We start from the raw sequence: 15,844 nt of genomic DNA, 5'->3' as shown, positions 1-15,844 counted from the left end.
TCTATCAGCATACTATGTCATATACACACACATACTTGAAAGAAAGAAAAACAAACTGTATATTTTAAAAATGTAGAATTATACCATCATTCCTCATTAAACTTTTATTGAAGGGTTTTAGACTCTAGGATCTGGTGCTAGACTAAATTTCTCAAACATAAGGAACTGCATGAAACCTCACTGTACATTATTGTATTTTAAATGGATCCTCAACATAGTGTATGCAGTATGTTTAGGGACAGGGAAAACTGGAAGGGTTTTTCTGAAGAATTTTTGATGGTAGCAATTATCAAGTGAAAGTTTGAAAGTGAAAAATAATTTGGGGTGCCTGGGTGGCTCAAAGCCACTCAAATAATTTGGGTGTCCGACTTTGGCTCAGGTCATGATTTCACGGTTTGTGGGTTCAGGCCCCGCGTTAGGGTCTGTGCTGCCAGCTCAGAGCCTGGAGCCTGTTTTGGATTCTGTCTGTCTCTCTGTCTCTGTCTCTGTCTCTCTCTCTCTCTCTCGCTCTCTGCCCCTCCCCCGCTCAGGCTCTGGCTCTCCCTGTCTCTCAAAAATAAATAAACGTTAAAAAAAAAAAAAACCATAGTAATAATTCTGCCCACCTCTATTCCAAATTCTAAATTTTATGGCTATGTTAATAGTGCTAGACAGAGGCTTAAAAAACTATTAGAGTAAACATAAGCCAGTTTATTATTGGTTTGTAGTCTGTTAAGATTTTGTATATATTTTTCTTTTACTGTGAAACAGGAGACAAAGTCTAGGAATCAGACCCCTATGCCCTAAAAAGATTAGATTGGGAGATTGAGAGATTAGATTAGGTCTCTAAGGATCTGTAGGGATGTAGGCTTGGAAACTCTCATGGGATGATTAAGCCTTCCATAGAAAAATTTAATTTTAATTCCTGGTAGAAGGAATTTTCTCTAAAAGAAAATTAGTATATTTAATATTTTGGAAATGATCAACCCCCAAATCGTCTTCAGAACATAGTCAGTTTTTTGGTTCGGAAAGTGTAGAAATGCATTTGTTATGACAGATCTTTTATGGTTAGAAAATCTGATTGAGAAGGACATATTTCCAATCACCTAATTATGCATCTAGTTAATACCAGAATAATTCTTTTATATAATTTGAGTAATTTTAACAAAATTAATGTACTGTTAATAGCAACGTTGAATTCAAATCAATGCCAACAATGGCAAGAGACCAAAATGCATTAATTTATGTGGTAAAGCAAAGACAAATAGGACTCTCAATTCGAGGTCATTAGTGTCTATTGACAGATGAAGTCTCCTTGAGTCATTCTCTGAGTTGGGTTCATAGTTTTGGCACCAAATAGAGAATATTTCCCTGAGTGTACATTTTCCTTGTAATTGTTTTAGTTTCAAACTGTCCCAATAATTTGTTCATTTATCCCATTGCTTCCTAGACATCTTTAAGATATCATAATTATCTGAGATCATACCTGAGTAAACCAGAACCTTCATTCCATCAAAAACAAAAACAGCCTGTTTTACTTCCTATGTTTTATTTACAGGTGTTAGTACATCTATCATTTCTTATCCACAATTCCAAAGCCAACCCAAACCAAAGAAAAACAAAAACAAAAACAAAAAACCCTGGAAAACCAAAATGTTTTTGATAACTTCTTTGTCAGCAACACTTGAACTCAATTTGCTACAAAACCTAAATTTACTGTCAGGGAGCTCTTTATCATCTACTCCACTTGGTGGAATGTGTTTAATTACATGGTACTGTTCCAGGCCCTGTTGGGGGTACAATGTTATATTGGGTGTGTAAACCATATCTCCTTTCTAACATCCAAAATGTTCTGAATTTTAAAACATATTTGGCTCCAGGTATTTTGGAGAATGGGTTATGGATCTGTTCCACTATCCAGGTGTCATGTCAGGAATCCAGAGGTCATTTTTTAACTCTCTTTTCTTAACCTCCACAACTATCATATCACTGAATCTGTTAACGTTTTTTGCCCTTCTTCCTCTGCCCCTCCCCCACAAATTCTTCTACTTCTGCTCCAGTTCAGGGTCTCATCAACTCTTAAATGGGGTACCATAGCTACCTGCTACCTAATATCTCAGCAGATGGTGTTATGCTCAAATCCATCCTCAGCAGAACCCCTCCACTAATGATCTGTAAAAATGTAAACCTGGATGTCTCTCTCCTCTGCTTAAACCTATTAATAACTTCACATAACTCAGGATAGAACCCATGGTCCTTAAAATGGTCTCACAGAATCTGACCAGTGCTTACCTATGGATTTCTACTCCATAAATCAAATTTTATGTTCCAACAACAGATTTCAATGCTTTTTCTTATGTGCTTTTTTTTTTAACCCCCCCATTGATGTTACCTCTATACCTCCTTTTAGCTCTTAAGACTCAATTGAGGCCTCACCTCACTTAGGAAACTGTATCCCCCCCCCCCTTACATACATCTGGGCTAGGAGTGATGTCTTATGCATACTCCTATCATGCACTTTACATATGTGATTTAATATAGTCTGCTTTTGTGCCTGTGTACACATACACACCCATTTAGATATTTGCAAAGCATGTAATATTTTTCTTTCCTCTAAGTCTATTGTGGAGTAAAAATATTGGAGTAAAAGTGGCACAGGGAGGGGAGAGGCATTGGGCATGCAGTATATTTGCTTTCCTATTGGGCAGCGACCACAGAAATTGAGGATTTAGGAAACTTGTTTCACTGTACTTAATTAGTCTATTTAATTTAGATTGCTGTTATTTCCATGTTCTTCCTTTGACTTCCATATTATTGTGGCTTTTGGTTTTGTTCCAAGATCTGGGTTTTACCATTTACAAGTGAAAAGTTAACTTTGTGATTGAAATGTCTTATAGTTTTACTTTATAAATGTTGTACAACTGAGTATATTGCTATTGGTGAGGAATTACCGGAGGGGCAACTTTTACTTAAATAATGTAATTTAATCAGACTAAACCAAAAAAAAAAAAAAAAAGTCATTCTGTCAGTTTTACCTCTTAAATAAATATTTTTCGAATCCATCTACTTTTCTCCACTCTTGTCACTATCAACATCTCTTGCCTGGATTTTTACAAATGGCCTCCCTATTGATTACCTGAATTCCTTCTGGTTAGTTCCCTACGCTGCTCCCAGAGGGATCTTTTCAAAACATTCAAAACTGCTTAAAGCCCTTCGTTGCCTTAGGATTAGACGAACTCCTTCACTCAGCCTAAAGGCCTGGCACGATTGAGATTCTGCTTACTGCACACACCTGTGTCATGTTACTCTATTGCAGCTCTACTGGCCCTTTTTATGACCATGCGCTCCTCCTGCCTCTGGTCTTTGCAAGTGTCATCATCCCTGCCTGGAACTCTCTTGCCTCCTCTTTTGGCCCATCTAGCTAAAAACTCATCCTTCAGATTCCAGTTTGAGCTCCCCTTTTCCAGGACTAACTAGAATTTTTCACCAGTCTTCGCCTCCCCCCGACCTCCTGCTTCCGCCTATGGATTTATTTTTTATTTTATTTTTTTAATTTTTTTTAACGTTTATTTATTTTTGAGACAGAGAGAGACAGAGCATGAACAGGGGAGGAGCAGAGAGAGAGGGAGACACAGAGTCCGAAACAGGCTCCAGGCTCCGAGCTGTCAGCACAGAGCCCGACGCGGGGCTCGAACTCATGGACCGTGAGATCATGACCTGAGCCGAAGTCGGACGCTTAACCGACTGCGCCACCCAGGCGCCCCCGGCCTATGGATTTAAATTGAAGACTGTAGCCTCGAGAAACAAATTCCCACTTAGTACCTGGGAGTAGTAACTTTAAAAAAGTTGAAGTTTCCTGAGAAAGGGAGCAGACTTTAACATGTGGCTCATATATTTAAAATTAGATTTCAGTTATTAATGCCTTTACATTTTTATCAAGTAACAGAAGATAAAATTTGTTGTCTTAATAAGTATTACCCCTTCTTTACTATTTTACTATTAAGCACTTATGTGTCAGGCATATTTTAAACAATTTCATGAATTAAACATTTAATCTTCAAAGCCACTCAACGAGGTGCATGGTATTTTTCTCCCTATTTTAGAGACAGGAAAATAGAGTAAATAATTTGCCTCTGTCTACGAGGCAGTAAAATGTCGGAGCCAATATTCCAATCCAAGCTGTCTGATTCCAAGTCCTGTACTTCTACTTAAATGTAAATAAAGCTAAAAAGAATTATTAAAAGCCTTACAACAGCGATAGCAACAAAAACCCAGTCAACTCTCATTTCCCCCAGTGCTGCTGCGTCTAGGAATGCTTTAACCTCTTTTAGGTGTTGCTTCCTATTTGCCTTTTGCAATAATGTGCTTATACTACTATTCCTTAATTTATCAATGTTTGACATTATCAACTGACTTCCCATTAAAGTAGATAAATATTCAGCTCTTGCGCACACATGCCTCTTGCTCTCCCTCCATCTCTGAATATAATTCTCACATTTTTTGTTTGCATTTTGGTATTTACTTATGATTATTATGTACATATTGTTTACTGCTGAGCCAAGCAAGTGTATTATGAGTATGAGTAAAAATTTTTGAACCATAGAGTTAATAATTCACTTAAGAAAAAAAAAATAGCTTAGTTTTTTGAGTATCAATTTCTGTTTCTATATACTCCAATATCTTCTCAGTATGATTCTTCCACATAATCAAACCTATCAGATTTATTGGTCTCTTCTGGAGCTCTCTGTTCTCTTGTTCCAATTTGGCCTATTGCTTTCTAAGCCTGTTTCATGGCAGTTGTTTGGGATTTTTCTTTGCTGACATTTTTGAAGGAGGCCCCATTTTTTAGATACGATGATTTTGTTGTTTACTTTCTCATGTAGGAACACATCCCCTAGTAGCTTCTTGAGAAATGATGAATGGAATTAATAAATGTGAGATGTTACCTGTCCGAAAATTTTTATTCTACTCTCAATTTTTTCCCTGCTTATTTTTTTAGTAGTTACTCTATCCACATGGTCCAAAATTTAAAAAAACTAAGGACGTATATATGATAAGTCTTCTTTTAACTGTTGCCCTCTAATACCTGGTTTTCCTATGAGCAAACAATGCTCCTTTTACATATACATATATTATATATGTATAATATATACATGCGTGTGTCTATGTGTGTGTATATGTATATATAATAAAGTATATGTTATATATATAAATTGCATACATAAAAATGCAAATGAATCTCATTTTTCACTTAACTTATTGTGGAGATAACCTCATATCAGCATATAAAGTAGCTTCTTTGTTTTTAATCTGGCATAATAGTCCATCATATGACTGTATCATAATTTATTTATTGTAATTTATTTCCCTATTGGTAGAGTTATCGGTTGTTTTAGTGTCTTGATGTTAAAATGATGCTTTAATGTGCAGACTTACAGGTTATCATGCTACTTGCATATTAGCATATCTGTGGGATAAATTTCTAGAAGTTATCCTCATACCTGCTTGATAATTTGTTGGAGGCGAGTAGTGTGAGACCATGCAAGTTTGATAATTCTGAGTCAGATGGATAGGGTAAAGGGCAGAAGAATACCTGGTAGTAAACACCTCATGGCAGAGTGGACCCTTGTGAGGGGCAATTCATAGTACAGAGAGGGCTTCTAATGCAAATTATTGTTTGCATTGTTTTATTTGAGCTTTCAGATATGACCCATCTTTCTGAACTGGTTAAGACTTGTTGCTGTTATTACCTCAGTCTCCTTCTTATATCCTTTGCCCTCTGTCATTAGTCTTTTAGCATTCATAGCCCCTTGCCCTGTTATTTTAACTCCAGCTCTTCCACTGCAGATAATCCAGAGCAGAGAGCACTCATTAGCTGGTCTTTTTTCAATAAGTCAAGAACGCATCCTTGCACAATTCACAATTTAACAACCTTTCCAGCCTCCACATTGATTCATTTGCTGAATTTAGCCAACTCTACCTCCTGGATCTCTTCCCAAGCCTCCACACCCCTTCTCAATTTCTTACCTGGATTAATTTTAATAGTCTGCTAATCACCTTCAGTCTCCTCTCTGGTTCACCACCCTCACCACCAAATCCATATTAAAAACAGTTTCAAGAATAATCATTTTATTTTATTTTGTTTTGTTTTATTTTATTTTATTTTATCTTATTTTTTTAATGTTTGTTTACTTTTTAAAAAAATATTTATTTTTGAGAGAGATAAAGACAGAGCACAGGCAGGGGAGGAGCAGAGAGAGAGGGAGACACAGAATCTGAAGCAGGCTCTAGGCTCTGAGCTGTCAGCACAGAGCCTGACCGTGGGACTCAAACCCACGAGCTGTGAGATCAAGACCTGAGCCGAAGTCAGGTGCCCAACCAACTGAGCCACCCAGGCACCCCTAATGTTTATTTACTTTTGAGAGAGAGAAAGAGTGTGTATGCAGTGCCAGTCAGAGAGGGGCAGAGAGAAATAGAGACAGAGGATCCAGGCTCTGTGCTGACAGGAGAAAGCCCAATATGGGGCTTGAACTCACGAACTGTAAGATCATGACCTGAGCTAAAGCTGGACTTAACTGATTGAGCCACCCAGGGCCCCAAGAATTAAATTAAATTTAATTAAATTTAATTAAATTTAATTAAATTTCAGTTGTAGTTAGGTCATCACCCTGCTTAATACCCCTCAGGGCTTCTCCCCTTTGCCAGAAGAACTAAGTACAAACCCCACAGAGTTAGGTACCCCTTCCTTCCCTATATGGAGCTGGGCATTCAGTATTCTCATAGACCTCAGTGTGTGGTAATTGTCTATGTATGAGGAAAATTTTCCTATTTGAAGTTGGCTTTTGAAAGGAGAATAAAAGTTTAGTCTGACACTCGTTTATTTCCAACTGAAACATGTATTAATAAGATCTTTTCATACTCTAACCATGAGGAGTGGGGAATGCAGGAATTTCAGATGGTGACTAGATAAGTGGAGGGATATTGCATGTTTCAAAATAGGTGCAAAAATAGCCTAATCATAAAGGCAGACATTGCTTTTATGCCTTACTTTTTTAAAATGATGTTATAGATTTGTGAAGAACTGTTTTGTTCTTTTACATCTGAGAATGTGGACGCTAATGGAGAAGAGGTAAGCACAGGGAAATAAAGAAATGTTGAGATTGAAGCCATTTTGAATTTCTAGGGATTGGCACAGTACCTTGGGCCAAATTCTATCCACCACCTGTTTTTGTAAGCAAAATTTTATTGGAACTAGCTATGCCCATTCATTTGTGTATTGTGTATGACTGGTTTTGCACCACAAAAATAGAGTAGTTGCAATAGAGACCATATGGCTCACAAAGCAAAACATATTTATTATTTGGCCCTTTATGGAAAGTTTGCTGACACTTTTTCTAGAGAAGAATGGAAGCTGAGAGGTAGAGGATGAGTATGTACCCAGTGAGTTATAGCTAAGCCTGTGGTAAGGTGAATACAAAGTGATAGCAATAGAGCAATTGCTCACTTGCTCCCCTATTCCCCTATCCCTTAAATTCTGGGGCCTCAACAGGGAGAATGAGTAGAAATTGTCTACTACTCATGAGATTTGGGATTCTTTCATAAAAGGAATGTTCACTAGACTTAATTGTTTGCAACCTGAGTGCCCATCCTCCAATTATATTCCATGTCAAGGCCCAGTACACTCTCCCTTTTACTAAGATATTGAGAAAAACATTAGTGAGGGAAGTTCCTGCATTAGTGAAAAAAAAAAAAAAATCTGTGGTTGCTCTCCTTTGTAGGCCATTAAGATTGGCTCCTTGGTCAATGGAGATGATGGGATTCCATGGTAGCAGAAGACAAGTGGCAGCATTTAACCACCAAGGACAAAGTAGGTATCTACCATAATGGAAATCTGGGACATTGATATAATCAGAAGGCATTGTTTTGCAAATGTGATGAATGAAATAGATGGGCAGTACTACAGTATCACTTGTTGTAGATACCAGAAAAAACTCTAGGCTTGGTGGCAAAAAGCATTGGCTTTAGTTGCCACAGTTGAGCATCATTACTTCTCACTCAGTTTCCAAACCCAAGTCAATTTACAGGCCCAGAGCCCTTTGATTGAAGTTGAGGCCAGTCTTGAAGGCTACACCATTGCTTCAAGCATACACCACAAATTTTCCTCAAAAGCCTTCCCCAAAGGGACCTATAACCATTTATTAGAGAGGCTATGCTTTGGGGAAAAGAAAATACACTCAGACCTTTTGTACCAATTCCTATGGAGCCAAAATACCACTTGTGGCCCTCTAGTCATCGTGTGGAGTTATAGCATTTAGGTAATAGGTGGAGTCTTAGCGAAAGTCTGACTCACAGGAGGGTCCAGCTGGTCAGCAGACCTACCCTGTGCTTATTTCCCCATTTCCTTAATATATAATTGGAGTAGACATCCTGGATAACTGGCAAAATCCTTATATTGGTTCTCTAAGTGTCATGGGTTGAGGACCGTTGTGATAAGAGAAGCTAAGTGGAAGACCTTAAAACTTGCCCTCCTTCTAAGATGGTAAATCAGAAAGAATACTGTATTGAAGGGAATTGTTGAGCTCACTGCCACCATCAAAGATTTGAAATAAGACTTGAGTTATCTATCACATCTCATTTAACTCACTTATTTGTCCTGTGCCCAAGTTGGATGGATCTTAAAGAATGAATGGACTATTGTAAACTTAATCATTGGATGATTCCAAATGTGCTTGCTGAAACAGAATGTGGTGTCTTTACTTGATATAATCAACACTACCTCTGGCATTTGGTATGTAGCTATCGACTTGGTTAACTGCTTTTTCTCTGTACCAATTTACAAGGACCACCAAAAGCAATTTACTCTTTTTTTTTTTTTTAATTTTTCTTCTCTTAACGTTTATTTATTTTTGAGACAGAGAGAGACAGAACATGAACTGGGGAGGGTCAGAGAGAGAGAGGGAGACACAGAATCCGAAACAGGCTCCAGGCTCTGAGCTGTCAGCACAGAGCCCGACGCGGGGCTCGAACTCATGGACCGTGAGATCATGACCTGAGCTGAAGTCGGACGCTCAACGGACTGAGCCACCCAGGCACCCCAAAGCAATTTACTCTTATCTAGCTTGGCCAACATTGTGTCTTCACAGTCTTGTCTCAGGGCCAGGTCAGTTCTCCTGTCCTAGAAATCTTAATTATCCCAACATCCCACAAGATATCACATTGGTTTACTATGTTGATAATATTATGCTGATTGTATTTGATGAGCAGAAAGTAGCAATTACTTTAGGTATCTTAGTGAGGCATATGAGAACCAGCGGGTAATCAGACTCACAAAAATTTAGGGGCGCCTCAGTAACATTTCTGGGCATTCAGTTGTCACTGTACTTAATAGGCCTTTTGTTTTTTTGGTTTTTGTTTTTTGTGTTTTGGAGGCAATATTTTCTTCTCTCCTTCCCATTTTCTTTCTTTCTTTCTTTCTTTTTTTTTTAACAAAATATTGCATAGAATTTGTTAGATACTAAGTTTACAATTTAGTCTTTAGGTAACTGAATATTACGTTGGGGATGTGTCAGAATTTGAAAAGTAATTCCCATTGTCACTGGAGACAATGGCTGTTGGCATTCTGTGTCTCATTCCAGGGTTCCTCTTCACTTGTAAGGAGGATGCTTGCATCTTGCTAGGTGCTTGTTTTGTTTTTCCACCGGAGTTCAAATGTGCGAGAAAGTGTGCATATGGAAACTGAGCAGTCAAAAGGGTAGACTATGCTGCTTATTGTCTCTCAGCTGTAAATTCATTCTCTTCTCCTGCTCTGTAATAATGGAGTGGGGCGGGGGGGGAGGGCTGGAAATCTGTAAATATTTCTCCTTTGCTGGCTGGCACAATGTTAATTAAGCCTTGTCAGTAGAGGGCACTGGAGGGATACTGAAAGTAGAAGATACTTTTCCTTCCTGGTTTCAGGGTGACTTTCTGGCTAGGCTCTTACTGAGCATATACCTTTTTCTCTACTTCTAGGTCTCCACATAGTTTTCTCTAGTGTTAAGTAACTGCATGGCACAGTTTTCTCTAGAGTTGGCACACCTGTGCCCCCTGCACTTTCTCCAGAGCTTGACTTGGACAGCAGGGTTGTACCCTGGAGTCATAGACATCATGGACCTGTTCCCCAGCCCACGTCACTGCTCCATACACTCTTTGTTTAGCCTTATACATGTGCACATTGGGGACCCCACAAAACTGGGTTTCCAAGGCACCAACTACCCAAATTTTATCCTAGGCACCAACCTGCACCATATTGGCCCAGGCTATACGTGAAAGTGCACTACATTCCTGCAGAGCACAGCTTCTTAACTCCAGGTGCCATCAGCAGCCAGCTGTTAGCATCGGCACTTAACAAGTTCCAGGGTTTGACATCTTCCTATGAATGGCTTCTTCTGGGACTCCACAGGTCAGATTTTGGGCAAGTTTCACTAGTGAGATACCTCTGTAACTTTTCCACTGTCAAGGAGCCAACACTGCTCTTTCTGTAGAGATCTCTGGATCTATGTGCTGGTGAGGGGAAGGTTCTTCCTTGGGCTCTCATCTCAGCCTTGTAGGTAGTGATTGCCCCTTATATCTACTACTCCTATATTATTTTGAATTCTTTTTAACTCTCACTAACCAATTCCCTGTTACTCCAGTCCTCTCAGAATAATATATTATACTTTCCTTTTTCAAATCACTGTATAGTTTCTGTCTCCTTACTAATCCAAGAGCCATCAACTATGTTTACAAAGTAAATAGACAAATCTTTTAGAAGGTAGTACTTCTACCCAGGAGAAGTACTAGTTAAGTGGGTAATCTGTAGGACCACTCAATTCACTCCTCAAAATTATGCCATAACCAATCAGTATATACCTTTCACAGGTGCAGATTCAATCACAGTAGCAGGAGAGAGAATATGTGAGCTTGCCTTCACCACCATATTACCCTCCCCTGCAAAGGGTAGTGCAGTTCCATAATTACTTGTATGCTCCAAATTGTGTAGAGTTGGCTGCTCTACAAATTAAGATCCTGTTCATAACCTTTCACCTTCAAAGATAATATTGTCAATAGAGTTGCTTATCTGACCAGGTTTAGCTGAGAAGTTGGATGTGTGACCACACCCTTTTCAGTATTAAATAAAAGCAGTGCCTCTGAGTTGTTGGAGCTCAGCTCTGTTACTAGACTTTTTGTCACATAACCTGCAGATGACTTTTGTTCAGAAAGTCATCTTACTCTGTGACAGTTACACGCAGTTAGTTGTTCACTGGTGGCATTTTCCAGCCAGCCAGAGCAACCCCAGTTTGTTTTTCACCTGGGATACTTGGGATATGTCTGCTGCTTCCTCCTGTGAGGAAGCATGTAGCCATCTCAGGGCAGTTTGCTTTGTATCAGTGTTTGTCCCTTGTCATACATCCACAGGTCACTTCCTGCTTAGAAGAATTTCAGGCAAGGGTGTGGAAATGGATTTAATCATAACCGAAACTAAACAACCATAATAGTAAGTCACCGTGAAATTTGGTTTTACCAATAAATACAAGCAGAAATGACTTCCTGCCACCCCTCCATTCCCTAACTAGTAGATGAGAGGTGCTTAATAAAGTTCCTGCCCAAGCACGTAAGGTTTATTATTAGAGCAAGTTTTGTTGTTGTTTTGATTCGATTAGGAGATCTAGGTAATGTGTGGCAAAGATCAAATATGAATTAATTTACAGTAGTGTACTCTTCTTACTCTACAATCTATGCTACATTTTGGATATATAATTTTGTAATGTTTTGTTTTTTGTGATTACCCTTAATTTTTTATCGCATGCTTTAATTCATGCTGTAGCAAGCAAGTTTCATATACAATTAGGCTTTGTGCCAGTTAAAGTCACCTGGAACCAGACCTTAAATCCCTGAAGCTGTAAATGTTTATTGTCACAAATATAGGAACAAGAAATGGAAAGAACTACTATCCTCTTATTTTATTAAATGTTACTTTCACATGCGGTTATGAAACGTTCTGCTTTTCACTGCTTTAGAAGATTGCTTCAGTTGGAATATTTTAAATTAAACTAACAACTTAACTAATGTCTTTGCAATGTGTCCTTTTCCACCTGGAAGGGACAACTGGACTAAAGATGGATCTTTTCCAGTTTGAATCTGCATGTAAACGACATCCTCAGGTGACTCATTGTCACATTAAAGTTTGAGAAACTAGAGTCTACATAACTGAAAGCCACAGCTCTGTAGTTATTTTGATTTGTGATAGCTCAGTCTTTTCTGTTCAGATAGCAACATGTTTTTACCCTGGAGAATAACCCATTGATTTTTAACCCAATCTCACAGACTGTTAGAATCATGCATATTGTTTTAGTCATTTTAAAGTATCATTATTTTGTGCATGTTTTAATTTATTATTAATGCCTTTTTGTAATGTCTATATATATTCCAGCATATAGATTGATAAGGCCTCTGAATATTAACTTTTTTCTAATTTTAGAAATTTATAATAATTTAGAGATCTTTGAATAGATCTTTGAATTTAAATTAATTTTTTTCTAGTTTAAAAAAGCTATTTCATGATATTAATCTCTCCTGTGAATCTGACCTTTAATAATTAGCAAATGACATTTTAGATAGGTGTGTTTAAAGGTTTTGGAAAGTACAATAAGACCTCTACCTGCTAATCATTTTTATATCCTGAATTTGCTGTTGTGCTGGTTTTTTTTTTTTTTTTCATTTTTGAAACTTCTGAGTTTAATTGGAAGTTGAAATTAAGAGAAATTTGTTTTGTTTCATTGGCTGTTTTCACATAGGTCTTGACATTTGGTAAGTAGTGAGGCTTAGGAACGTGATGTTATTTCCAGGAATAGGAGTTAAGAATCCTGGTTTTGTTTAACTCATTCATTTATTGTGTGGCTTTTGGATTATGTGTTTTATTGCGCAGAATCTGAGTTTTTCCATCTTTGTGATAGGAATAACATATTTTAAAAGTAATTTTACAACGCCATAATTTGTAGTAAAACCCCAGTGTGTCATTTATATCAGCATTAATCTCTGAGCCTTTTCAGGAAACTTTGGGTCATTCTTGCTTTGGATTTCATCTTATCTATCCATGTCAAAATAACTTTTGCTCATTTTGTATCAACATTCTATTTTGAAAAACCTGTCTTTGGAGTATCAGAAATTAATAGTGTGGTTGCTTTTGGTTAGGTGCAGTCATTTCCCTATCAAGTGCTAGTTTTGATTTGCCTAAAGTCTTGTGACCTACACCAGTGATTCTTAACCCTTGCCACCCTTTAGAATTATCTGGAGAGCCTAAAATAACAACAAAAGCAGGACCTGGGCCCTGGCCCTAAAACAATTATATCAAACTCTCTAGAGGGGAGGCCTAAAGCACTCTTTTTAAAGAGCTTTCTGCTAAGTGTATCCAGAGTTGAAGACCGCTAATAGAGATGCTTAATGTTGAGTGTAATTTATCATTAATGGAAGCCTAATATTGCACATTAGCAGCAAAGGACAGAAAATTCATATAAAAATCCCTGGGAGATTCATTTCAGAATCTTCAAGTGATCAGCAATTGATAAAAGAAGACTATTCCCTTCTGAAATAATCTGAAAAGAGCAAAGCATCATGTTCCTACTCTAGTAAACTCTGCCACTAAAAGGTCTCAATCTCTTAATCCTCCATTGTTAAAATCTACAATCTCATCCTCAGCCTTATTTCCAAAAACACATTCTGAAAACAGTTGTGTGGTTTTTATTTTTATTTTTTTATTTTTATTTTCATTTTATATAGAGAGAAAGCGCACACAAGTGGGGTAGAGGGGCAGAGGGAGGGAGGGAGAGAGAGAGAGAGAGAGAGAAAGAGAGAGAGAAAATCTCAAGCAGGTTCCACTCTCCGTGAGGAGCATGACATGGGGCTTGATTCCAGGATCCGGGAATCATGACCTGAGCCAAAATTGAGCTGGACCCTCAACTGACTGAGCCACCCCAGCGCTCCAGTGTGTGTGTGTGTGTGTTTATTTGACTCATTTGTCCAGAAAACCTTATGTGGTATGAAGCTATTTGTAGTTCTTTCCTTAGGGTTTCCCCTTATCTCCTTACATTTAGAGTATCATTTCTTGACCCTTGAAGATCTTATTTCAGATAACTTCAACTAAAAGCTTAGTATTGTTTTCAATGTAAATTTTAGTTAGCTAACATACAGTGCAATATTGGTTTCAGGAGAAAAAAACTTAATATTTAAAAAAAATTTTTTTTAATGTTTATTTATTTCTGAGACAGAGACAGAGCATGAGTGGGGGAAGGGCAGAGAGAGAGGGAGACACAGAATCAGAAGCAGGCTCCAGGTTCTGAGCTGTCACCACAGAGCCCGACGCGGGGCTCAAACTCACAAACTGTGAGATTATGACCTGAGCCGAAGTCGGTCGCTCAACCGACTGAGCCACCCAGGCGCCCCAAAAAGCTTAATATTTTAGATCAGACCTGAGTTTGAACACAGTTGGGAGGATACTGCTTTTCCACTTAAACTGAATCATGTTGGCCAAGCCACTGAATCTATTTGACGCTCAGTGTTTGTGGGCAAAATGGGAATGACTTCTCAAGATTATTGGAAGACTACATGAGAACCTGTGTAATATTAAAGTATCGGGGACCTAATCAGTATTTAACAAAAGTAAATTATTATTTTATTATTTCTAATAAATTAAATCTTCGTCCTTTTTTCCTTTTCCTGGTAAAAAAAATTTATTGGGTGCTCACTGTGTCACCGACATCGTGAGTGCCAGAAAAACAACCAGGAGGAAGGGAGACATCATTTGTGTCCTTCATAAACTTCCTTTGACTCCCTCATTAGAGACATCCTAAACTAAAACCTGCTAATTGAGTGACTTCTTCAGATAGACACACACACAATTATAGGATTATTGCCCTATTGGTGAAGAATTCCATTCTTCTTTCTCATTCCCCAGCCTACCCTCTACTATGATTTTGGGCATATAGTATCTTGGGAAAACCATCACTGCTATGGAAATATTTAGTTTTGTCATCTCCCTTTACTGTACGCTTTCCCTGGACCCTTTCTTGTTTTATGTTGCATTAAAACATCCTAAGGAGACCAGCACATTCCTTCTCAAATGCCTGATCTAGCTTACATACATACACAGCAAGAATTGTATGGTTCTGAAACTACATTGTGTCTTCAAATAATGTAAAAAGTTTACCAGGTCATTTTAATCCTTACACGAGGCTCTGAAAGCAACCAAAACTCAGATGTATTAGAATCTCATTTTTCTGGGCAGTATACATTATAACTGAATTATCTTTTGAAACCAAAGTGCCTATTCCATACATACATACATATCTTTCCAATTAGAAGTAGTATACAGAACTAACTATTCAAATTCTGCCTCTTCTGTTTATTTAGCTTAAAATTTTTTACTAAAGGCCAGAGAATCCATCTTAAAACTTGGCTTTTTAATTTTAAATTTAGCGGTATCTTTGGAAGAAAAACTGAATAAAGTGTCAGTTAGTTTTCACATCTATAAATTAAATTTTCCTTAAAATATGTTTAGAATGTAGGGAGAACAGGCATTCTCCTTCCCCTTTGTGCCTGCAAATTTGACTGAGTATAATGGTGCATGGTATGTAATTATATACTGAAACCCTTTCATATTATATGTTTTAAAACATCGTGAAGAAAATCAGGCTGTCATCGATGTTCTCTTTTTTCCTTTTCCTTTCTTTTGCTTCTGGTGGCCCATATTAGAGTTTAGTAAACATGTTGTCTATTCTTAGAGTAGACACTGTTGCCTCTTTAGAGTCACTTCAAGTAAAAAGCTTAGTGCCATCTTCTTTTTGTTATTAGA

General features: G+C 37.8%; 1 protein-coding gene across 5 annotated transcripts in view; it reads left to right on the top strand.

Annotated features, from left to right (window-relative positions):
• GALNT3 (polypeptide N-acetylgalactosaminyltransferase 3) overlaps positions 1–15,844 on the top strand; it is a 98,782-nt gene that overhangs the window by 57,243 nt on the left and 25,695 nt on the right. Inside the window, exon 2 of one of the 5 annotated variants that reach the window (XM_040475257.1) lies at positions 11,413–11,491. The exons of 3 other annotated variants lie outside the window; for them this stretch is intronic. The gene's annotated coding sequence lies outside the window, so the exon portion shown is untranslated. Of the gene's footprint in view, positions 1–7,757; positions 7,847–11,412; positions 11,492–15,844 lie in introns of all 5 variants that reach the window. One more of the 5 variants, XM_040475256.1, reaches the window with a different exon arrangement.

This window comes from Herpailurus yagouaroundi, unplaced genomic scaffold (genome assembly GCF_014898765.1).
Source record: "Herpailurus yagouaroundi ecotype Mexico unplaced genomic scaffold, PumYag 140, whole genome shotgun sequence".
Lineage (NCBI taxonomy): Eukaryota > Metazoa > Chordata > Mammalia > Carnivora > Felidae > Herpailurus > Herpailurus yagouaroundi.
Note: the sequence above shows the minus strand (reverse complement) of the source record. Positions and strands in the feature narration are given on the sequence as shown.